Source organism: Saccopteryx leptura, chromosome 2 (genome assembly GCF_036850995.1).
Source record: "Saccopteryx leptura isolate mSacLep1 chromosome 2, mSacLep1_pri_phased_curated, whole genome shotgun sequence".
In the NCBI taxonomy this organism is placed as follows: Eukaryota; Metazoa; Chordata; class Mammalia; order Chiroptera; family Emballonuridae; genus Saccopteryx; species Saccopteryx leptura.
In genome coordinates this window covers 271542482-271567780 of record NC_089504.1, presented here as the reverse complement: position 1 = coordinate 271567780, position 25299 = coordinate 271542482, and the positions used below count along the sequence as shown (strand labels likewise).

At 48.0% G+C, this 25299-nt stretch overlaps 1 protein-coding gene across 1 annotated transcript in view; it reads right to left on the bottom strand.

The window, feature by feature from the left end:
- The window catches only part of NEK2 (NIMA related kinase 2), a 57727-nt gene extending 38929 nt beyond the window's left edge, over window positions 1-18798 (bottom strand). The window contains exon 1 of the mRNA XM_066361802.1: window positions 18681-18798. The gene's annotated coding sequence lies outside the window, so the exon portion shown is untranslated. The remainder of the gene's footprint in view (window positions 1-18680) is intronic.
- Between the last annotated feature and the right edge of the window lie 6501 nt (window positions 18799-25299).

The window sequence follows — 25299 nt, the reverse complement described above, 5'->3', positions numbered from 1 at the left end:
CAAATCACTGATTTGATCCTTGACTTCATCTAATCTACTATTGATCCCCTCTAACATAGTCTTTTTTTTTCAGTTATTATATTCTTCGTTACTAACTGGTTCTTTTTCATCTTTTCTATCCCCACTTTTATGTTTCCTGTCTCTTTGTTGAAGTTCTCACTGTGTTCATTGAGCATCTTTATAATCACGGTTTCAAATTCTGCATCTAGTAGATGCTTATCTCCATTTTTCTTAGTTCTTTTTCTGGAATTTTTGTCTGTTCTTTCACTTGGGACATGTTTCTTTGTCACCTCATTTTGGCAGCCTCCTTGCATTTGTTTTTAGGTATTAGGTACAGCTGCTATGTCTCCCAGGTAGGGTGGTCTTATATAGTAGGTGTCCTGTGAGCCCAGTGGTGTAGTTTCCCTGGTCACCTAAGTTGGATATTCCAGCTGTGTCTCTTGTGTGGATTGTGTGTGCCTTCCTGTTGCAGTTGAACCTTGATTGCTGTTGGCACATCAGTGGGAAGGATTGACCCTCAGGCTGATTGATTGTGAGGACTGGCTGTCACTACAGTGGAGAAGGTGTTGCATAGAGGCTGACCCTACAGAGCAGGATTGCTTAAGTGGGACTCTGGTGCCTGCCAAGTCTTCCCTTTGAGTGTGTCTTTTGTGGAGGTGGCTGGGTGGTGCTCAGGTGTGGCCTGAAGCTGGCCACTGGGTATGTTGTTTTTAGAACCTTTTGGAAGGTGCAAGCCAAAGCCAGCCACTTCCTGTGCCTTGCCTGAGGCCACCTGGTATGAGCTACAAAGTGATTGTGCTAGGCTTGGTGATTCCTGAAGAAGGTGAGTTGCAAACTGAGGCTGGCTGCTACTCATGCTGGACTTGGGGTGGCTTAACAAGAGGTATGGGGCATACTAAGGCCAAATGCTACTTGTTTGGGATTTGTGAACCTTTGACAGAATTTAGGAAAATCCACAGCTCAAACCAAGACAGGCTGTTTGCAGGGAAAGACCCTTAGAATCTGCTTGGGTAGGCCCACAAGTTGGGTGGGGCAGTGTTGGGCAAATAAGTTTATGAAATCTGTATTTTGGGGGTTTGCTCACTTTTATTGTTAAAAATGGCCGCTGCTCACATGATGATGCTCCCATGTGATATAGCTAATTACCTTTATGCTTGGGAAGGGGCTTGGTTATGCTAATGTGTGCTGGAAGAAGGGTTGTCCTGCCAAAAAGTTTTAAGTAGGAGCAGCTAGGAGGCCATTTTGGAAGAGGCCATGTGGTTGCAGAGTAGGCAAGCAGCCAAGATGGCAGGGAGCTTAAGGGGTACAGAGGTGAGGGGCTTTGTGAGCTCCACTGAACTGGTAGGGCCTTTGATTCTAGGAAAACTCAAAAAAATTCTCCTGGTTGTGGGACTGGAGAATGTGTGAATGGATTTTGGTGCTCGTGTGTTTGTTTTTACTCTCTTGTCGAGTGCAAGGCTAGAATAAAGAAAATGGCCACCAGTTCTTGGCTCCATTGTTTCATTACCATCTATCTGAATTAAATGTGAACCTGCACGAGCCAGGAGGCTGTGGCAGCAGCCATGACAACTGGACTTACAGGCAAGGTCTCAGGGAACACCAGGTGGGGTGAACAACATCAGCTAGGTTGATGGAGACTCAGATATGGCGCCCATCTGTGCCTGCAGAAAGAAGGTTCAGTAAAGGAACAATGGCTTTTGCCAACACTCCATCTATGAGAAATCTTCACCTCCAGTCCTCTTCTTGAAGCTACACAACTCAGTTCTTTCCCATATGCCTTTGGCACCTTTTGAGCTGCTGCCCCTGTACTAAAGCTTGGAGAGAGTGAGTTTGAGTAAGTCTGTGCACTGGACATTTAAGAGAGCTATCCTGGACTCCAGCAACCCTTCATCTCACTCAGCCATAATCCCCACTGGCTTTTACAGACATAAGTTATGGGGACTTCTCTTCCTGGCACTAGAATCCTATGCTGGGGGTTCTGGTGTGAGGCTGGGATCACTGGCTCCTCAGGAGGAAACTCTGAAGCCAAAATATCCCTCCTGATTTTTATCCACCATATGTGGGTGTGGGACCAGCTTGTTCCTCGTCTTCACTCCTCCTACCAATTTTGATGTGGCTTCTTCTGTATGTCCTTCGTTATATGGCTTCTGTTTATCTAGATTTCAATGATGGTTGTTCTGTAGTTTAGCTCTAATTTTGAAGTGGTTGTGGCAAGAGGCAAGTGTAGCATTTATCGATGCCACCACCTTGACCAGAAACCAGAAAAATGCATCTTGAGCACAGATGGGGATGTTAGTTTGTGCCTCTCCCTTCTGCAGCCCTGATTTTAGGGGAGAACCATGAGGCTCTCTGGCTGAGGTGGTGGGGACATGCAAAACCCAGGGTGGCTGGATTTCCTCAATAAAGACCGTGAAGTGACAATGCCAGAGGGTTATAAGTGATTCAGATGGCCTCTGCAGGAGTTTGGGAGCCGCAAGTACAGTTCAGGGCAGTGCAACTGAAAGAGTGACTCCTGGGGACTGCCAGTGCCACCTCTGAGTTTTTGAGAAATACAATTCAGGCTCTACCCCAGGCCTACTAAATCTGGAACTCTGGGGTGGGCTTCCCTCAGGAGCTGTGGATGCTCCCGGAAGTTGAGAAACTTGGTATTAGATACAAGGAAGGCTTTGGGGACAAACAAAATCCAGTTTGAGAACTGGTTTTCTGCTTACTCAGATCTAGTTGTCTTATCATTAAAGGGCATAAAAACATCACCTAACCTCTAGTTCCAACTTCTAAAATTGTGAAGCTACATTATAGTACAAGTTCAATAAACATTTGTTATTCTTTTATTAAGCACTGGAACATTAGAAGGTTGTCAAAAAATCTTCGTGTGGCCTGAGCCCTGTCTTGAACTGGCTTCCTGGCAGAACTGGTGAGGCCACCTGGCTTAAGGCCTCGTGGCCCTGAGGGTTTACAGGCCAAAAGCTGTCAGGAATCTGAGCCTCAACTTGCTCCAGGAACTACAGCCTAAAATAAGGTTATGCATGTGCACAGTCTTCACTGCAGTAGGCAGTGCAAAATCGGTATCCAAAATCAGTATCCCCTGCAGGGTCTAAACAAGGTTGTCAGCACTGAAGGGGTGTGTGTGTGTGTGTGTGTGTGTGCGTGTGTGTGTGTGTGTGTGTGTGTGTGTGTGTGTGTGGGCGAGGCCATAAATAGGTGTGTATGAAAGGGAGGGAGCCATAAAGATTTCCCAGGAGGAGCCGGCCCTTCAGGGCTCCAGGTACCAGGAAGAGGAAAGTACAGGCATCCTGTTCATGTTGACTCCTTGACTTTTTGATTAGGTTATCCCTTGAAGCATCTCTATTTATCTACCTGGGAGTAGGAGGTTGTTCAAAGCTGTAATAAGCTCCGTGGCTTAAACCAACTCTTCCACTGCTGGGAACAGCCTTCCACGTGCACTGAGCTAATCCTCAGGACATGCATTTCCTGCCCCACCCCACTCCCCTGCCAGAAACTTTTAACTGCGCAATGCAGGAGGGGTCCCCCATTGCATTAAAACTCCCAGGCCTGGCCGCACAGGCCAGCCTTCTCTCCCACGGGGACCAGGCAGGCCCCCCCCCCCCCCCGTCCCCGCAAACCTCGTCTGGGGGCAGAGGCTGACAGAGCTTCTCCTCAGCACCTTCCAGTGAGTCCCCCGGAGGTAATCCAGTTGCTGTCCTGTCCCAGAGAAGAGTCACAGCCGGGTCCCAAGCCTCTGCTTATTAGAACAAAGCCCTAGAGCAGGGGTCCCCAAACTTTTTACACAGGGGGCCAGTTCACTGGCCCTCAGACCGTTGGAGGGCCGGACTAAAAAAACTATGAAAATCTCTATGCACACCACACACATCTTATTTTAAAGTAAAAAAACAAAACAGGAACAAATACAATATTTAAAATAAAGAACAAGTAAATTTTAATCAACAAACTTACCAACATTTCAATGGGAACTATGGGCTTGCTTTTGGCTAATCAGATAGTCAGTGTCCGGTTCCATATTTGTCACTGCTAGCCGCAACAAATGATGCAAGTGTTCATCGGTTAGTCTAGATCGGGTTGGACATTTTAAATTTTTCATCCTAGGAAATGTCTGTTCGCAGACATAAGTGCTGCCAAAAATTGTTGACATTTTAAGAGCATGGTTCCTGATATTAGGATATGTCTCTGATGAGAGAGAAGCATAGAAATTAGGCAAGTTGTTTGACTTGAATGCGTCTTTCAAAGAGTCACAATTCTGCAGTTCAGCCAGTTCCATTTGGTAAATTGAATCCACATTTTCAATGTCAATAGAAAATGGGTTACGGAAAAGCTGAATGTCCTGTTCATGGAGATGAAGCTCTTTAAATCTAAATTGGAACTCCTTTTGCAACTTTTCCAGTGAATCCACACATACTTCTTTCGGGAAAGCAATCAAGGGTTTTTCCGCTAACAGATTTTGAGTTAAGGGGAGATGGCAGAAATTTTCCTCCTTCACTTGTTTAATAAGGAGGCCTAATTTTACTTCAAATGCTTTTACATGTGATTGCATATCACAGATGAGCTTCCTTTTTCCCTGAAGTTGCACATTGAACTGTTGAGTAGCTCTGTTACATCTGTCAGAAAGGCGAGGTGCCATTTCCATTCTGCATCATTGAGCTCTGGTACTTCTTTGTTTTTTGAAAGCATAAAAGCTGTAATCTGTGGAAGTAAGTCATAGAAATGTCTCAAAACTCTCCCTCGACTCAGCCAACGGACTTTGGTGTAGTACAGAACATCTTCATAGGCCACATTTAGCTCAGACAGAAATTCCTGAAATTGCCTGTGGTTTAGTTCTAATGAAGTTAACACAAGGTACCACAATTTTCATAAGAGTCCCACTTCAGTGATTTACTACATAACGCTTGTTGGTGGATGAGGCAGTGTATGGCTATTGGATGAGAATGGTTAAGTTTGTCCATCTCTAGGTTAATGCGAGCAATTACTCCTTTCTTAGGCCCCACCATACTAGGCACACCATCAGTTGTCACTCTGGATAGGTTAGCCTAGTCCAGCTCCAAATCCTTCACAGTTTGGGAAACCTTTTCATAGATATCCTCTCCCGTAGTTGTTCCTTTGATGCTTTGCAGTGCAGCAAGCTCTTCTGTGACTTCGAAATTGTCATTCATCCCACGAATAAAAATTAGAAGTTGTGCAGAATCACGAACATCATTGCTCTCGTCGAGTGCCAAGGAAAAATAAGAAAGTTTTCTCGCAGAGTTTTGCAAATGCTGATGCAAATTGTCCCCCATTTCTTCAATCCTTCGTGTTATTGTAGATCCTGAAAGACTAACTGTACTAAATAAGTCTGCCTTTTCTGGACACATCTCTTTGGCAACAGAAAGAAGGCACTCTTTAACAAATTCTCCCTCCACGAATGGTCTGCCAGCACATGCTATTAGCTTGGCAACTTGAAAACTTGCTCGCAGTGATGAAATATTTAGCTGCTTCTGCTTCACAAAAGTATTTTGCTGAGTTGACAATGAATTTTTCAGTTTTAATATTTTATCTTTTCTCACATCTCCAACCAATCATATTTATCTTTATGTTGAGTTTGATAGTGTCGACGCAAATTATACTCTTTGAACACAGACACTATATTCTGACATATCAAACACACAGCTCTTTCCTTGTACTGCATGAAAAAGTAATCATAAGTCCACTGTTCTTTGAATATCCTACACTCTGAGTCAATTTTTCTCTTTCTTGACGTCATTGTTTCCTAGGGATTCCAAATTGATAATAGTTAAATACCAATATATATATGCTCTCTGCCCCTCCATATAGATCCCATGCTCTCTGCCCTTCATGTAGGTCCAGGCCTCTGCCTCCCATGTAGGTCCAGGTTTCTGCCCACAGTGTAGGTCCATGCCCTCTGCCTCCTCCATGTAGGTCCATGCCCTCCACCCCCCATGTAGGTCCAGGTCTCTGCCCTCATGTAGATCCAGGTCTCTGCCTCCCGTGTAGGTCCATGCCCTCTGCCCCTCATGTAGGTCCATGCCCTCTGCCCCCTATGTAGGTCCATGCCCTCTGTCCCCATATAGGTCCAGGTCTCTGCCCCCCCATGTAGATCTAGGTCTCTGCCCCTCATGTAGGTCCAGTTCTCTGCCTCCCATGTAGGTCCAGGTCTCTGCCTCCCATGTAGGTCCAGGTCTCTGCCCCCCATGTAGATCCAGGTCTCTGCCTCCCATGTAGGTTCAGGTCTCTGCCCACAATGTAGGTCCATTTTTAAAATCCAATTAAAAAATAAATAAAAAATATACTTACCTAGTGCGGCAGCCGCTTCCGCGCTGTGGACCTGGCGCCTCGGTCTTCAGTCTGTCAGGCCTAGATACGCACGTCGCGTGCTACTACATCGCAACGTGATCATCTAGGTAGGACAGTGAGCGCCGAGCGCAATACAGGAAAGAGAGTTCCTGTATAGCGGCGGGCGCATTATTTCAATTGTAAGCGCCAGAGCGCTTACAATTGAAATGAATCAGGGAACCAGCTGAATCCCGGTTAAGTGCGACGGGGGCCGGGTAAAAGGCCGTCGCGGGCCGTAGTTTGGGGACCCCTGCCCTAGAGAGACTGGGACCTGGTGACTTCAACTGGCGCTGAACAGTCTGGCCCCTTGTGCCCCTTGCTTGTGGGTTCCTGACTCAGGTCTCCCTCTAGTGGTCTCTGAGCCCCTCCCTCACTCCTGCCTGGCCCCACCCTGCATGGATAGCAGTAAGACTCCAGCATATTCTCTGCTGTGTGCTCCTGGCTTCCCTGCTGCCCTCAAAACAGGATGAGAGCACTTACACCCCAGCAAGAGATCTGCTATGCCAGGGACAAGTCAGAAAGAGAGAGAGAAAGAGAGAGAGAGAGATTGTGTGTTCCTATTGACCTTACATTCAGTTTGTATTTTCTCTGATCATTCTAATTTTTATTTTATAATCTAGATTTTTTTTGTTGTTGTTGTTATCTGGATTCTTGAAAACGACCTAAAATTGTTTATAAAGGAGACAATTCTTAGTGGTAGCTTACTCCTTATCTCTAAGGGGTGAAAGAAAATTATTCCCCAGTCAGGGTACAGTCAGGTCTAAGACACATGGAAAGGGATGGGGGAGGGGCCATGGTGAGTTGACCATGTGCCCACCCAGCTTCTTGTCCCTCCCCTTCTCTGTCCCTACCATCCTCTTCCCCTATTCCCCACTCACAGAAGAGGGTCAGAAGCCTCTCAGGGGGGACAGCTCCCTGCCCCCCCCCTGCTCCTTTGCCCCTCTAGGGGCCTCTGCAGAGGTCACAAAAGCAGGTGCCCTTCTTCCGGTTGGCACCACCAAGGTCTCTCATTAAACGTGGCCCCTTGGCTTACCCACCCTCACGCAACTTTCTTCTTGGCTCATCCCGTCACAGTGGCCGTGAGACCCTCAGACTCCCCCCCCCTAACACACACACACACACACCAGTGTTCTTGTCTTCTGTCTGATCAGAGAGCCCTGTTAGGTCTGACATTGTCTCCCTCTGAATGCCCCGCTGGACAGCCCATTCTTGCTGGTAACAAACCCCAAAGCTGAATCCACAGCCACGCACAGAGGACTCGGGGTTCCGGCTCTCTCAGTGTGACCCCCGCTCCGAGTGGCAGGACAGCACAGTGCTGCAGAGTGGGGACACGGGAGCCCACCCCCTCGGGTCGGATCTGCCGTGCACTGCGCGCCCTTGGACGGATCTCACCTGTTCCTGTGGTTGTTGTTTTGAGTGTGGTAAGATGCACATATATAAAATTTACCATCTTAACCAGTTTTAAGCGTACAGTTCAGTGGCATGAAGAACATTCTTATCATTGTGCAAATTACAACCCCTCATCGCCAGGATTCTTTCCTTCTTGCAAAACTGAAATTCTAGATAATTGTGACACAAGCTACAGCATGGATGAAGCTTGAGGACATTGTGCTGGGTGACGTCAGTCACAAAGGACAGATACTATAAATATATGATTCCAATCATATGCAGTACCTAGAGTTGTCAAATTCAGAGAGACAGAAAGTGGAACGGTAGTTGCCAGGGCCTGGGTAGAGAGGGAAATGGGGAGTTGTTGTTTAATGGGAACAGAATTTCAGTTTTGTAAGATGAAAAGAATTTTGGATGCACAACAACATGAATGTACATAACATGATTGAACTGAATACTTAAAAATGGCTAAAATGGTCATTTTTGTTATGTGCAATTTACCACAATTAAAAAAATTTAAAGCGTTGGCCTGGCGTGCGGGGGACCCGGGTTCAATTCCCGGCCAGGGCACATAGGAGAAGCGCCCATTTGCTTCTCCACCCCACCCCCCTCCTTCCTCTCTGTCTCTCTCTTCCCCTCCCGCAGCCGAGGCTCCATTGGAGCAAAGATGGCCCGGGCGCTGGGGATGGCTCCTTGGCCTCTGCCCCAGGCGCTAGAGTGGCTCTGGTCGCGACAGAGCAACGCCCCGGAGGGGTAGAGCATCGCCCCTGGTGGGCGTGCCGGGTGGATCCCGGTCGGGCGCATGCGGGAGTCTGTCTGACTGTCTCTCCCCGTTTCCAGCTTCAGAAAAGTACAAAAAAAAAAAGAAAAAAGAAAAAAAATTTAAAACTGCCCTGGCTAGGTGGCTCAATGGGTAAAGTGTCATCCCAGGATGCAGGTGTGAGGGGAGGGGAGTCTATTCTGGGACTTGGGGACTCTAACTCACACTACGGAGAAATTCCTTAAGGCTGTTGACCAAACATCTGGGTCCCAGCAGAGCTGCCAAAGCCTCCCAATTATGAAGACTCTAACCATGTTGAAATTGTGATCATTTATACACAGCAGGTATATTTCTGGGCTTTCACCTGGCAGAAGGTGAGCTGAACTCTGTTCTAGCACAAACCAGAGAGGTAAAACGCAGGAGAGATGTCTGAATTTCCTTAGAGAATAAGCTACCTCATGGTCCTTCAGCAGGGGTTTCCAGAAAGATGGTTATAAACCCTCTCATCTTCCAGCCGAGTGAACCCTCACAGGAATTGTAATAAATGTCTTCATAAAAAAGCCTTATGAAACTATAAAATAGAATTACATTTAATAAGCAATTGTATTAAAAGGGAAAAGATCACACCCTTAAAAATCTGGGAAGTATAGCCCCAGTTTATTGGGATCTCTCTGCAGTGAAGCCTGGGCCCTGGACACCCCCCTCCCAGTAACCCCAGTTCCACAGAAAGATCCATGTGCAGACGAAGCAAAGACTAATGAGGCAAAGAAAGTGATTTCTCCAAGGGGGTCACAGCATCTACTGGACAAATGATTCCTGACGTGTGCACTAACTCTCTTGGAATCTCGCTCCCAGGCTCTGCTGACCTCATTTCCCCTTAACGTTTCCCTCTGGCCAGCCAGCAGGCAAGCACGGGGCAGTCTCCTGATGGGGGGGCTGAGGAGTGGGGACAGTGGCCTGCTGTCACAGCATCCAGTCCTGGGGGGGTGTAGACGTGGGTGGGCTTGTGTGGCTGCCGGGGAGTGAGGGCTGCGGGACCCCTCCGTGCCCCACACCCTCCCTCCCTCCTCCATCATTAGGCATTGTCTGCAGTGCTAATTCTGAGAACACTGGAGACATCCAGTTTTTCTCCTTTTTTTTGCTTTAGAGCTTTACTGGAGTTAATGGCATACAATAAACGTACATATTTAAAGTATGCATTTTGATAAGCTCTTTTGACACGTGTACACCCATGAAACCATCACCTAGAGATAGTGAACATATCCTTCCTTCCACATCTCCCTCCCCTCTACACCCCCATAGCCCACTGATCTGCTTTTCATCACTATAAATTCATTCTGTTTTATAACATTTTATATAAATGGACCAGACAGTATGTACTTTTATTTTTTGGTCCAGAGTGTTTCACTCAGCATAATTATTTAGACATTTATCCAGTGTTGCATATATCGCTGTTATTAAAATATTTTTATATATTTATTCTGTCTTTGTAACTGAACAGTATCCATTGTATAAATACCATAATTTGTTTGATCCATTCAACTGCTGATGGGCATTTGTGTCCAAGCCTTTGTGTAGACACACGCTTTCATTTCTTTTGGGTAAACACCTAGGGGTGGAATAGCTGGATCGTAGGGTAGATATATGTTTATTTAAGGAACTACTTCATTGTCTTCCAAAATGGTTGTCTCAGCTTTTGTTCCCACCAGCAGTGCATGAAAATGCTCTGCGTTCCTGCCATCACTTGGTACTGAAGCTCTTTAACTGTAGACGTTCTAATAGGTGTGTAGTAATATTTTGTTGTTTTCACTTGCATTTCCCTAACAACTAATTTTGAGCATCTGTTCGTGTGCTTATTTGTCATCTGTATATCTTCTTTGGTGGAGTTGTCTATTTGAATCTTTGTCTATTTTTTAAATTGGGCTGTTTGTTCCTTTATTATTGAGTTTTAGAAATAAAATCTAAACATGAGGCCTATACTAGATATATGCACTGCAGTCTGTGACTTGTCTTGTCATTCTTTTAACAGTGTCTTATGAAGAGCAGAAGATTTTGACTTCAAGAAGTCTAATTTATCAATTTTTTATTTTATGAAGCATGTTTTGGTGTCCTATCTAAAAAAAAATCTCATCTTAACAGAAGGTCACCATGGTTTTCTTCTCTTCTGAGCTCTTTCAGACATTTTTATAGATTTGGTTTCACATTTAGGTTCACAATCCATTTGGAGTTCATTTTTATATATGCTAAAAGGTAGGAATCCAAGTTTATTCATTTGCATATGTATATCCAATTGTTCCAGCACCATTTGCCGAAAAGACTATTTTTGCTCACTGAATTGCCTTTGCCTCTTTGGAGGAAATCAGTTATGCACTGGATTCGTTTCCTAGGACTGCCTAACAAGCAGCACAGAGTTGGAGGCTTAAACCAACAAAAGTTTATTGTCTCCTGGTTCAGGAGGCCTGAAGTCTGAAATCATTGTATCTCCAGTTGCCTCCTTCTGCCCCACATTCTTTGAACCCCACTTTAGTCATTTGGTCTAAACTTGGAATGGGTTACTGCAACATGAGGAATGGGGGCAGAGACTAATAAGAACACAGTTGAGGAAAGGCAGGACCATCAAGCCTCACAACTTTAGGGGGTACACTGTATTCTATATGACAGACACCCCCCCTGGAATCTAACAGCATACCAGCCCTGAGGAGGGTGTGAAGTAGACCCTCCGTGGGCTTTCTCATTTCTAAATCTCCAGTCACACAGTTGTTCTGCTTGGAATACTGTTCTGTACATTCTTTTGTCCAAACTCTACTCAAGTACTAATTGTGACCTCAAGGAAACCATCCTGGGTTCTCCTGGGGCATTAGTATCTCCTTCCTCTGTATTTTCATATTCTCATCAGAGCTGCCTTTGAACATGATTAGTTTTGTCAGGCCTTTCACCCTGACTACAGTGTGCATTTCAAGAAGATAGTGATTACGTCTTACTCATCTCTGTAGCCCTGACACACACACACACGCTCTCTCTCTCTCTCTCTCTCTCTCTCTCTCTCTCTCTCTTTATGTGAGAGGAGGGGAGATAGTAAGGCAGACTTCCACATGCACCCTGACCGGGATACACCCTGCAACCCCAGCTTGGGCTGATGCTCAAATACCAAGTTATTTTTAGCACCTGAGGCTGATGTGCTTAGATCAACCAAGCCACGCTTGAACCAATCAAGCCACTGGATGCAGGAGAGTAAGAGGGAGAGAAGGGAGAAAGGGAGGGGGAGAGAAGTAGATGGTTGCTTCTTCTGTGTGCCCTGACCGGAATCAAACCCGGGACATCCATATGCCGGGCCAATGCTCTATCCACTGAGCCACCAGCCAGGGCCTGTAGCCCTGACTCTTAACACAGGGCTTTCCTGGCAGAAGCTCAGTGATAGAGGATTAAGTGAACAAATGAACTGAGACCCAGTAGAACCTCCAAAGATCAGACATCCTCACCCCTTCTTGGAAAGTCTTGGATGTAGAATACAAGGTTCTTCAGGGACTCATGGCAGGCTGAGGAGGAAGAAGAGGCATTTGGGACATTAGGGCACATGCGTCAGCTCTGGACAAAGCCAGGGAAGTAGTGAGACTCAGTTCAAGGTTCCGCCGGCTGTGTTGATGGCATCATATCGGTGACATCAAAACCAGGTGGTCAAACACTCAGAGTGTTTGCAGAAGAGGACCCCAGCGCACATCTGCACACACTCACATGCACCTGGAGAACTCAGGCAAACATGAATGATCACACCAAGATTACAGCACAGGTAGATTGCGCAGGCACACGTAGATGGCGGGGTATGTACACGAACATGCACACGTAGATGGCGGGGTATGTACACGAACATGCACACGTAGATGGCGGGGTATGTACACGAACGTGCACACGTAGATGGCGGGGTATGTACACGAACATGCACACGTAGATGGCGGGGTATGTACACGAACGTGCACACGTAGATGGCGGGGTATGTACACGAACGTGCACACGTAGATGGCGGGGTATGTACATGAACAAGCACACACAGAGGCTCTGCAGCCTCCGAGAGCCCAAGAAACACAGCGAGTGTGATAACATGTGTTGAAGCGCAGGGAAGTTAGAGCCCTGAGCAAAGCCAGGGGCTGTCTCTAGATAACCAAAGCCAAAGGAAGCTTGGAGAGGCTGAACGTTGAACTCCTCCTTGCTCTCCCCTCCCCTTTTCCAGAAAGTAGTCTGGGACTTAGTGCAATAGGTAAGGAAGATCCTTGCAGCAAGGACCTGTACGGAAGCAACCACAGCGTCTGAATGCTCCTCAGCCGGAACCAGCAAGCACCTATCTAGCTTGGACTCTCTTGGCACAGCTCTGCACTAGCTGGCGGGGCAGCCCCTGGCAAGGGAGGACTTCCTGCTAATCCCCCGCTCTGGGCCTGGTCCTTGCCCTGGTCTGGCTAGTTCTGGCCTCCTACATAGTATTATACCTCGCCTATATCTGGTCCTAGTTGCTACCAGTTACAGTCACAGCATATGCGTGTGGCCTCTGTCTGGCCAGGAGCTCCCCAAGGACAGGGGTCTTGCCTTCCATAGTGAAGCTGAGCCTCTCTTTAGGGGAGACCAGTCTCACCTGAACTCCTCCAAGGGGAATAGGCATTGACTTTGCCTCATAGTCTTCACACAGGCTCGGGATCCCTGAATAAAGAGTTTCTGAGTTGGGTTTCTATCAGTGGGCTAATATCTCCTCTACAGATCTTTGGGTGCAGAGGGCCTTCAACACAGCCCTGGGGAGCCCCCAGACTTCAGGCTTCAATCACTGGTAGGCTCAGAGGCCTGGGAAGTGATCGTCCGCTCAATCCCAGCTGCTGCACCCCAAGGGCTGGCTCCTCTCGGGTTTCTTGGCATCTCTGAACCTCCAGGGAGTTGTTGAGAACCTGAGGTTTCCTTAATAATTCACACCCATGCTCCTTCCTTGACAGGATCGCACGGCCCCGGACAAAGCAGCGAACCCTATCCCAGGGTAACCCAATCTCCGAGGTCAGGTAACAAAGCAACAGGGAGAAGAATGCAGGATTACCCTGAACTCTGGCCAATGTCACCTGGAGATCTGGACCCAGCTGGAGGCTAGTGACCTGATAGGGCCACTGAAGTTCAACAATGGCTTCCTGCATGCTGGAGGCAAAGGAATGGTTGAGAAAAAGGAATGCTCTGGACCTAACAGGAAGAAGATGGAGGTTCCATTTTGCCTGTGAGGCAGCTGAGTGAAGTTGCTTTGGCTGGATGCCCATTCCCCGCCCCGACTGTGTCATTGTCTAACCCGGAGTGTCTGCTGATCACCCCGTTCCTGGAGCTTCCACCTGTGCTCCAGGCCCCTCCCCTCCCCTTGTCCCAGGCCTTGGTTCTCCTGACTCTCACCTGTCTCTCTCCACTTATCCATTCCCTTAACATATAAATGTATTGGGGTCTTTGGATCTTAAACCCCACCTTTGCCTCTGTAGTCACCACCCGACTTCTCTGCTTCCCTCTTGAATAAGCCACTGGAAAGAGACTGGGGCATTACGCCCTCCTCACCACTCACTGCCCACAGCCATGTGCCCCCTCCACCTGCCCTGCTGACACAGAATCCCCCCACCCCACCCCCACCCCCGATGATTTATATACCCACAAGCCCTCCTGGGCACCTGAACATTCCAGAGGCAAACTCTGAACTTGTTTATTCATCCATCAAAACAATTTAAAATACCATCTCTGTGCCAGGCATTAGGTTATAAACGGAATACGATGAGGGCCCAGGGGCTGACGATGTAACCCTCCCAGATCTGAAGGGATACACGTGAGATAAGCCTGAAACATTGTGGAAACCCAGGGGGACTGCAGAGCAGCTCCCAGCTGCACGGGCTCTCAGTCCGCTGCCGGCCACGCCCACAGCTTCCCTACCCAGGCAGGGTCCTTGCTGTCCCCTCTCAGGTCTCATCAGGCAAGCTGCTTTTTCTGTCATACAGATCTTAGCTCAAGTGTCACCTTCTAGACTGGTCTCCCTTTGAAATGAAGCAGCAGAACTTACTCTAAAACAAAGAGACTTTCAGCAGAACTTATTTTTTATGAAAGACTCCCTACTCCTGGCCTTGAGGCTGGTGTTACAGGCTCTGGCCTTGGGCTAGTGCTGCAAGGTTGCAGATGTTCCCAGAATGTCTCTCCTTGAATTAATCCTATAGATAAACATTATAAATGAGCTTGTTTCACTGCTTTGTTTTACTGCTAGGCTTCCCCTCCGCCTCATACCCCAATCAGTGTGTGATTTTGTCTTTAAAAGCTAACTTCAAACTGTGTTTGGGGCTGCATGATTTGACTGACTTAGGTCTCTGTAAAGCCAATAGACATGGCCACCATCACAGCCGCCTGGCCCATACAGGTTCGCATTGGATTCGGGCAGTCGGTAATGAAACAATGGAGCCAAGAACTGGTGGGCCATTATCTTTAATTCTAGCTTGCACCCAGCGGGCAAGAAATACACACAGTGAGAAAATACTTCCCTTTCCATTCAGGGTTCCCAAAGCCACTGATTTATCTGAGTTTCCTAGAGTCAAAGGTTTCTAGCTCACCAGCCTTATTCATCTCTGTTCCCCATCTCCTTCTCTCTGCACAAACTGGCTTCTCCTTCAGCACTCTGTCATCTTGGCTGCCTCTCCTCTCTTCCACGTGGCCTTTCTCTGCTCTCCTACAGCATGGGCTCCTCTTAGAATGTAATCACTCTCTCCGGAACGTGATCTATCTTCCTTTTAAAACCTTTTGGCGCAAAAGCCCTCCCCCAACACATACTAACATAATCATGCCCATCCCAAGCAATCTCAGGGGCAAGAGGCTTCCATGTGGGCAGCACCATTTTTGATAAAGTGAGCATAATATATTTTATCTGCCCAACAGTCTCCATGCGGTCGCCGGCTTTGAATAAAAGACTCCTTTAACTTTGAACTTTGGTGTGAACATCTGTATACTCTTGCTGGTTTTGCTACAACACCTTAAGCACCCCACCCCTATCACAGGCCAGTCCATCTCCCTGTTTGATTATTATGGCACTCATCATAAATAAAACATAGTCCTATCTCATTAATTGAGGTAGTTATGTTCTAGAAAGTTGCCATGAACAACGAATGAGCAAATATTGAGCCTCTGGGGAAACACAAGAGTAAGTGCCTATGAACCTCTGGCCACAGACTTTTCATCAACCAGTCAATACCTAACCTGGTGCTATGTGTGTTTCCATTTAAAGATGACTTATTTACTATACTCATTGATTCATTGACATGGGACTCACAGCCAACAGCACTCCTGCCTGAATGGAGTTTATTTAACACTCATCTTTTCTCTGTAAGGCACTTCAGGAAAAAAAAAAAAAGGGGGGAATGACCCTGAATAGGCCAGAAAAAGGAGGCTTGTTTAGACTATCAGAGCAGAATGAAAAGGTTCCACCTCATCTGGCACCGTGCACATCGGGCGACTGAAACTTCACAACTCTGCACTTGTCCCCAAATGACTCTGAAAGTGCTGGAGGTGTTGACCTTGAGGTTGTAAATAAGTTCTAGAAAACAGGTGACTTCACAAATATGGAATCTGAAAATGAGGAAGTTGGCTGCTTTTTACTCTATTTCTCTTGACTGGACTGCAAGGTCCAAGAGACCTCGCCTTTTCACTGCGTCTTTCCAGGAGCTGACAAGGGGAAGTGCCTATGAGCCTCTGGCCACAGAGTTTTCATCAACCAGTCAATACCTAACCCCTGGTAAGCCCCAGTGTAGATTTGTTGATTGAAAGAAAAAGTGGAAGGAAGGGTGGGAGGGAGAACAAAAGAATCAAAACCACGTTCCTCTCCACCGAGCTGCTGGTGATACCTGTGTGGGCCTCCCGCTCCAGCGAGGCTGCACAGCTGCGCCCCCCCTCATCCGTCCTGCTCCTCCCCCAAGTTCGTTGGCTCCTTCCTCTGTTCAGACCTCACCTCTTCTAGAAAGCTCCTCAGGCAGAGCGTGCTCTTGACACTTGTCTCTAGCGCATGCGCATGGCTGTCTCTCCACTGCCCGGTGCATAGTGCCTGCGGTTCAGCGCTTTGGAAAGATGCCTGTCCTTGTTCTGCCCTTTCTCACCTTTCCCTCCTCCGTCGAGGGGCTTCCTGAGGGTGCAGAGGCGCCTGCCACCTTCCTCCTCTGTCCATCTCCCCACTTCCTACGTTTGGTTCCCAGTTCCCCAACCTAATGGCTGACCCAGAGTTGATCAAATTCTCTCTTTATTTTCCCGAGTCTTCTGGGAGCTGAGACAGGGAACGGTCTGACCTTTCGTGTTAGCTGTCTGGGGTGTTTGTAAGTCCTGTCCAGCTTTTTTTTTTTTTTTAATTAATTATTATTTTTTTTTCTTTTTACAGAGACAGAGAGAGAGTCAGAGAGAGGGATAGACAGGGACAGACAGACAGGAACGGAGAGATGAGAAGCATCAACCATTAGTTTTTTGTTGCGCATTGTGACACCTTAGTTGTTCATCGATTGCTTTCTCATATGTGCCTTGACCGTGGGCCTTCTGCAGACGGAGTAAGTCCCTGCTCAAGCCAGCGACCTTGGGTCCAAGCTGGTGAGCTTTGCTCAAACCAGATGAGCCCGCGCTCAGGCTGGCGACCTCAAGGTCTCGAACCTGGGTCCTCAGCATCCCAGTCCAACGCTTTATCCACTGCGCCACCGCCTGGTCAGGCAGCCCTGTCCAGCTTTGATTTCGGTCTCTCCCGGGTGGAAGAGTGGGAAGAGTACCGGCGGACAGTCGGAAACCCTGACTTACTCTCTCAGACCTCCCACCAGTTAATGTGTGACCTCGGCAGTCAGTATCCCTCCCAGGCCTCAGTTTCCTCATTTATTTTAAAAAGAGGGAAAGATCACTTGTCCTCTTGTTTTCTGTGACAAATAAAACAAGTGTCTATAAAAGTGCTGGGCAAACCCTTCAAAGGCACACATCGGCGTTGTTTTATCCCTGGATCTCTTGTCATTACTGGATTAAAGTGACCTAAACCAGGAGAACATTCCTTCTCTCACACATCAAGAAGCCTGGAGGGAGGCCCTGCCGGTTGGCTCAGTGGTAGAGCGTCGGCCTGGCGTGCAGAAGTCTCGGGTTTGATTCCTGGCCAGGGCACACAGGAGAGGTGCCCATCTGCTTCTCCACTCCTCCCCCCCTCCTTCCTCTCTGTCTCTCTCTTCCCCTCCTGCCGCAGCCAAGGCTCCACTGGAGCAAAGATGGCCCGGGCACTGGGGATGGCTCCTTGGCCTCTGCCTCAGGCACTAGAGTGGCTCTGGTCGCCACAGAGCGACCCCCAGAGGGGCAGAGCATCGCCCCCTGGTGGGCAGAGCGTCGCCCCTGGTGGCGTGCTGGGTGGATCCCGGTCGGGCGCATGCGGGAGTCTGTCTGACTGCCTCCCCTTTTCCAGCTTCAGAAAAATACAAAAAAAAAAAAAACAAAGAAGCCTGGAGGGGATTCCAAGGTTCAACACTGTAACAGAGTCGGGGTTCTTGGTCACCTCCTCTGAGACACTCCTGGATTTTTTCTTACTGGAAGGGCCACAGCGGCTCCAAGCCTCGGCCTCTCCTGCCCTGGGGTCAAAACAGGAAGGTGTGGGCAGAGGGTGCGGGGGTGGGAGCAGGTTAGAAACACAAACCCGCAATTATCCAGCTCAGGTGCTTAATGTCAGATGGGAGGTTGACCGGGAGGAGGGAAGAGGTGCTCTCATCTCTCAGTTCCTTATCAAGGAGGGGGAAATCCTCCCAGAAGCCCAGGATCACCCTGGTAAGCCGACCACTGGCTCAGGAGATTCTAAGTCAATCACGGCTCATCCGTGGTTCATGGGGAGGGGGAGGGCTCCTCTGACACATGAGAAAAATTGGGGTTCTGCCAGCACAGCGAAGCCAACATCACCTGCCACGTGGCCTCGTTCCAGGCTCTGCACTTAGGTCCCACCTTGCTCCATTGTTCTGGTTCCTGCTGTCCCTCCCCAGATATCTCGCCATTTTCTTCTTCCTTTACTAGGACTTGAATTTCACTCCTTTCCCTCTCGTTTCTTTCTTTCTTTTTTTTTTTCTGACATAACACATATAACAACCATCACCATAATGATGACGACTACCTATACCCCCCTGGCTTATAAGAGAATGAGTCTTTCTCTTCATTCACTGACCTTCTCAGAAGATCCAGAAAACATTTCAGGGTCTTGTCTGTGCGTCCAGGTCCATAGTAGGCCTCGTGGGTGGATGCATGCTGCGGGACCAAGGCAGACTACTTCAGCAATAGTCTCTATAGTCACTGTAGCGCGTGAGCACCTAGCTCACCCCGCACTGACCCATGTAATCTAGCTTGACCCTCCGGAGAACCCAAGGGGTAGGCGGGACAAGCCTAATAACCCCTTTTGTCAGGTGAATCACGCGAGGCTCTAGGAAACCAACGGCTTTGCCAAAAGCCACAGAGCCCCTAGTTGGATCTGGAGGGAGGCGTCTTGGCTCTGGCCCCGGACCGAGCGCTCCGCCCACAGAACCACAACCCGAGACAACCCACCAGTGGCCTGTTGGAGCATCCCCAGTTTAGATTCCAGACAAATAGGAGTTTGCCAAGCTAACAAGTTCCAAACAACGAAGTCCACTGTGAGGGCCAGGAAGAGAGCGTAGGAACAAAGGCGATGCCAGGCACAGGGCAGCGAACAATGGTCACTGTGTCCCATTTACATAAGACTCCGCTGATGTGAAAACTCTGCTCCCAGACGTCGTTTCATTTGATCTCACACCAACACTGTGAGCTGACACGGCGGGGCTGATACAGTCTGCAGATGTGGAAACTGAGGCAATGTTACCCACTGTTGCCATCTTGAAATTTTTTCTTTCTTTTTTATTTTAACGAGAGAAAGAGACAGGGAGAAGAGAGATAAGCAACACCAACTCATAGTTGTTTCATTTTAGTTCATTGATATCTTTCTCATATGTGCCTTGACTGGAAGGCTCAAGCCAGTGACCCCTTGCTCAAGTCGGTTACCCTGGGCTCAAGCAGCAACCGTGGGATCATGTCAGTAATCCCACACTCCAGCTGGTGATCCTGTGCTCAAGTCAGCAAGCCTGCCACATTCAAGTCAATGAGACTGTGCTCTAGCTGGTGATCTCAGGGTTTCAAAAGGGGGCCCTCAGCATCCAGGGCTGATGCTCAATCTATTGCACCACCACTGGTCAGGTGCTATCTTGAAATTCTTCACATTTTTTTTAACCGAGCAGGAGCTTTGACTTTTTATTTTGTACTGGGTCCCGCAACCTACTTAGCTGGTCTTGCCTGGCAGCTTGTTGCTCTGGGGTGGAGTGGGGGGGCTCTTATAAGGGATGAGAGCAAATGAGCCTGTCCTCTGAGCTCATTGTTTCTTCCCAACTCTGAGCAAAGCAGAAAATTCAGGCACAGTGGGAGCTTTTATCACAGTCCCAGTGACTGACAATGCCTGGGGGGGGGGGCAGCCTTTGGGGTCAGCTGGTACACCCCCACCCAGGTGTGGGCTCTCCCACCCAGCACCCCCGGCACAGGCCTGCCCCACTTCTTTGTGAATTCTTCTAGTGGTAAGAAAGGACCTGTTCCATTGCTGATGCTAATTGTAACCGCCCCTCACTCTTGTTTTAAGGATCTCCAAACTGTTTCCCAAAGATTATCTCACTGGGGTCTCCCCACCCTCGGTGAGTCCGTGAGTACAGCAGGCATCTTCTAAGCATCGGAAAGAGGGAACTTCCAGATGAGCTGTGCTGGCTACCCCACTCGGCCTTTCCCCTTCCTGCTTTCAGAAATCACGTGTCACCTCGGAAGTCTCTCTGCCGATCAAAGAGGGAAGCAACAATTCTTTGATTCTTTGCACTAACCCTTCTCCCCCGAGCCGTAGTGACAGTGACAAGAGTGATGGAGACAGCGTGAGCTGAGCCGCCCTCCAGGAGCTGCCTTTGTGGAAAGGTACTAGACTTCCCTAAACGCTGCAGGGTCCCAGAAGTTCCTTCCCCACTGGCCAAAGAAATAGCCCGGAAATGTAAAAACAAACGAAAACACAACCACCTCAAACAACCAAAGAGACAATCCATGAGGAAAGAGGGTAGAACGTGGAACGTGCACTTTATAAAAGTGCCAGTCAAGGACAGAAATGGAAGCTTCTAGAATCACGTGGTTTTGTCCCACCCTAGACTCAGGAAATACATTCATTAACAGAATCCTGAGCACTTCACCAATGCCCTCCCTTTGGGAGAGCAGCTGCCCAAGGGAATGGGCAGGACAAGAAACTGTGAGAAGTGGAGGTCCCTGAGACTTGAAACCTGAGCGGGCAGGAAGGGCAGGACGCTTGCTGTCGTCCTGGTGGGGTGCAGGGCTGACCGGAAGAGCCAGGTGCTCGTCACGCAGACTTGCTGGTAAGCACGCACCTGCACCACCTTGAACGACACGATTGTTGCTTCTCAGTTGCTCCTTAGGCTTACTGCTCTTCTGCAGCTTATAGCACACCCTCTGTGGCCCCATCCTTTACTTTCACTTCCTTCTCATCTGGTTTTCAGATTCTCTGTACCTATATTCTGCACCCACCCCCACCACGCCTCCCCTCCCCACCCCACCCCCACCCCCACCCCCAACCCCAACGACACATGCCTTCCAAAGGAGAAACCCACGGGGCGCTCCCACTTGGGCTGGTCTCTCATGTCAGAATCTACCCCTGGGGTCAGACAGGGTGCTACCAGCGGGGCTGGGGACGTAGCCCTCCTGTCCTTCCTCTTTCAATAAATAGCAAGTAGTCTGAGTCAGTGTGTCCCCTGTCACACCAGGTTTCCTCAGCACTCAGACACAACTCCAGTTTATTCCAATTACTATTCCTGATCTTCAATGAAATGGATTCTGAAGGTGGAGTAGTCAATGATTCCACTTCTCCGCCTCCAAGGAGACACAGCTTTATAAAGTCCACATTCGTTAATTCATTCCCTTGCCTGTTTTCGTCATCCTTTAGGAAACAAAGCCAGGTGCTCTTTATTTCAAGCCAGCCCAGGACTGCTCGGCATATTGTCGTGCCTGGACAGGCACAGGTGCATGTCCATGAGTCATTGTTCACGCCAAGCTTCCCACCAGATGATGGCTCTTCGGTCTTTCCAAATCTTTGAGACCTGTTCCATAATCTCTCTTTGTCCTTTATCCCGTCTCTCGTGAATTGCCTTCTGGTGTCTATACTCTGAACGAGGGCTGTGAGCGGTCGGCTGCACAGCCTGTTGGGGATCAGGCTGAAGAATCAAAAGGTCTTAGGGCCAGATCAGACTTTGAGGTATCACCTTCTTATCACCTCCCTGCTCTGTCCCCAGCAGAGCTGAGCCTCCAATCCATGGCTGCTGTCCCAGCTCCACCTAAAGTTCTTCTGTACTCTACCACGACACCTCAATAACCATAAGCAGCATTTGATTCTAATCCACCTATTCCTTTCTGGTACCTGGGTTTCTAAGAAGTGAGGACGCTGCACTTACAACAAAATATAAAATGTCCATTCTCAACATATGGACCTCAGGAACTTCTGCAACTAGGAAGGAAAAAGGTTTTAAAAACGGCTGTGGCTTCCTGAATCTTTAGGATGCCTCAGTGCTATGAAGGCTTTTATATTTAGAGCCACATGAATTATACAGAGAGAACCAGGGGCTTGGTGGATAGCTTCCAACGACTCGAAATTATATTTCCCTCCCTTTTGGTAATTAGCTCAAGGTCTTCACCACAAGTGACATCATGTCTCAGAAGCAAAAATAGGTCCCTAGTAAGACTATGTAATGTCTTCTGCCTCGTGGATCCTGTTTCCTCTTTAGCCTTTGTCTCCTCGCCTTCCTAACTGACTCTTCGACCTCAGAGCGTTTTCTTTTTTCCCCCTCAGATCTGCTATCTGGAGGCTTCAATAACTAGATACAGTCTGACTAAGTGAGGTTAGGAGCTTGGCAATGGCTGATTGCATTTGTTTACCTTACAAATCCAAAGGATCCCAGGCCCTGGAAAATGGGATGGTGGGCATTATAGACAATTCTTATGAACCAAACAGTTCATTGGGACCTGAGGCACAGCTAAGTATGGGGATGATTTACATCCTCTGTGAAGCCCAGCTGGGGTGGGATAAAACAGCCTCCCCTACTGGGCAGTCAGTATGAAGTGCTTCACACACACGATCTCATTTAATACTGAAAAGAACTCTGATAATTTCCCTTTTAACACACGATCAGAGTGAGGTTGAGAGAGTAAGAAACTTGTCAAAGGGTTTGGAATTCAAGCTCATGCGCTGAGCCTGGGTCCTGTCCCCCTTCTGCTGACTCTTGTTTGGATAAGCCCTGGAGCCCAGTAGCCACCATAATAGAGGGACGTCGGGCACTAGAGGTAGCCATGGCCCTGAATTTATTACCTGCTGGGGTTTCATATCTGAAATTCAGAAATGAAAGGAACTAATATGAGATTGAAATCACTATCCCTTTTAGTCTGAAACAAAGTCATTCTCTTTCTTTTCTATACAGGGCAAAAACAAAAACAAAACACATTTCACTTTCATACTCATGAAAACAACAACATGGATTTCAGACATTGTTAGTGGCTAAATTGTATCTCTGCAACAGCAAAGGGGAACATATAAAAATAACCTTCTAGCATTTGGGAACTATTATGTTTACTTTAAAACCCAGGAAAAGGAAATTGCAGAAGCTTTAGGATCCATCACTCCTTTAACAAGTGTACTTAATCCTCTAGATTTAACTCTTATTTACTGAAAACAGAAAACCAAACAGAAGCAATCTGCTGTTTGAGGGAAAACATTCCAGTGGAAATCAGGCACCTGGTTCTAGTCTATGCAGTCTGTTACGTAGCCATTTCATGCTGCCGGCCATGGAACAAAACTGCACCAAAACGAAATCCACCATCTCAAAACAAGGTGATTTCTGAAGTTCCTATTGGCTCCAAAAATGACTGATGTATCAGTGGTAGAGTGTCGGCCCAGTGTGTAGAAGTCCCAGGTTCGATTCCCGGCCAGGGCACACAGAAGCGCCCATTTGCTTCTCCACTGTTCCCCCTCTCCTTTCTCTCTCTCTTCCCCTCTCACAGCCAAAGCTCCATTGGAGCAAAGTTGGCCCGGGCGCTGAGGATGGCTCCATGGCCTCCACCTCCGGCACTAGAATGGCTCCGGTTGCAACAGGGCAAGAGCCCTAGATGGGCAGAGCATCACCCCCTGGTGGGTATGCCGGGTGGATCCCGGTCGGGTGCATGCAGAAGTCTCTCTGCCTCCCTGCTTCTCACTTCAGAAAAATGGAAAAAAGAAAAAAAAAGCAACATATAGGTTATGTCCAAACAATACCTCCCTTTTCTCAGATAGGGGTTCCTTTGATTAATGAGATTTATATGAATGATTGATGAATCAACAGATCTAATTCTCTTAAAAGTACTTGGAGCCTGACCTATGGTGGTGTGATGGATAAAGCATCGCTCTGGAATGCTGAGGTTGCTGGTTCAAAATCCTGGGCCTGGTCATGGCACATGTGAGAAGCAACTACTGCAAGTTGGTACTTTCTTTCCCCCCCACTCCCCCTCGCCTTTCTCTCTCTCTCTGTATCCTCTTTCTAAAATCAGTAAAATCTTTAAAAAAAAAAGTATTTGGAAACTCAAAAACTTTCCAAGTACTAAAATTATGAGCAAATCTGTCAGTGAAATAACTCTTCTAGACCTGTTTAGTGTTACCTATTCAAACAGCTGAGGATTTTTTTTGTGATAGCTGTTCTTCACTGATAGCTCTCAATAAGCCCTGCCTCCCAGTACTCACACCCTTCCAGAGACCTTCCCACATTGGACCTGGCCGGGCCCTGTGACTCACTTTAAGCTAAGTGACACTGCCGGTCCTGGTGTAAGCCAAAAGAAGTCTTGGTTGCTCTACTTTTGGGGCACCCTGAGCTGCCCTGCTCTCACTGTCTCACACTGAATGTATCAGAGTTCAGGATAGCCAACACAGGCCCAGGGGCCTTGTTTCCAGTGCCACCCCTTAGCTTTACTGAAATGTGTACATATCTGGGAACGATAAAAAGCCCTATATAGGCTCTAGATGCCCGCAATGATCAATTAAAGGGGCTCCTTGTCCCCAATATTTTGAATTGTCCCTTTGTTTGGCATCATGGAGATGCCTAAGTAGCTGAGAGACACGTTCTTCTTCTGCCAAGAGGGTTGAGTTCTGGAAGTGGCAGGCGGGTGCCTCTTCAGCTGAGCCCTCAGAGATGGCAGTCCAGGACAGAGTTCCTGTGGAAGTTGATTTCCTTAAGTCTTCTGTGCCTGAATACTCCCTGGGGCCTTCCTGTGTCGGGTGTGTGAGCGTTTTCAGACAGCAGCCTTCAGCGTTCCCTAGCCTTCCAACGCTTCTGGGTCCATCTTCCTAGTAGTACTCCAAGCTCCTCTGATTTCTCCACTTCTAGGTACCTATTTTCTTTTCCCTCAACTGTCCATCAACTGATCCTGATACAGTGTTAATTAACTGGTAAAAAACTGAAGATAAGACCCTTTTCAGAGAAATTTTTTTCATCAAAAATGAAACACAGGGCCCCTGGCCACTTGGTTCAGTGGTAGAGTGTTCGCCTGGCATGTGGGAGTCCCAGGTTTGTTTCCCGGTCAGGGCACACAGGAGAAGTGCCCATCTGCTTCTCCACCCCTCCCTCCTCTCTCTCTCTTTCTCCTGCCGCCATGGCTCGACTGGTTCAAGCAAGTTGGCCCAGGGAGCTGAGGATGGCTCTGTGGAGCCTCCACCTCATGCGCTAAAA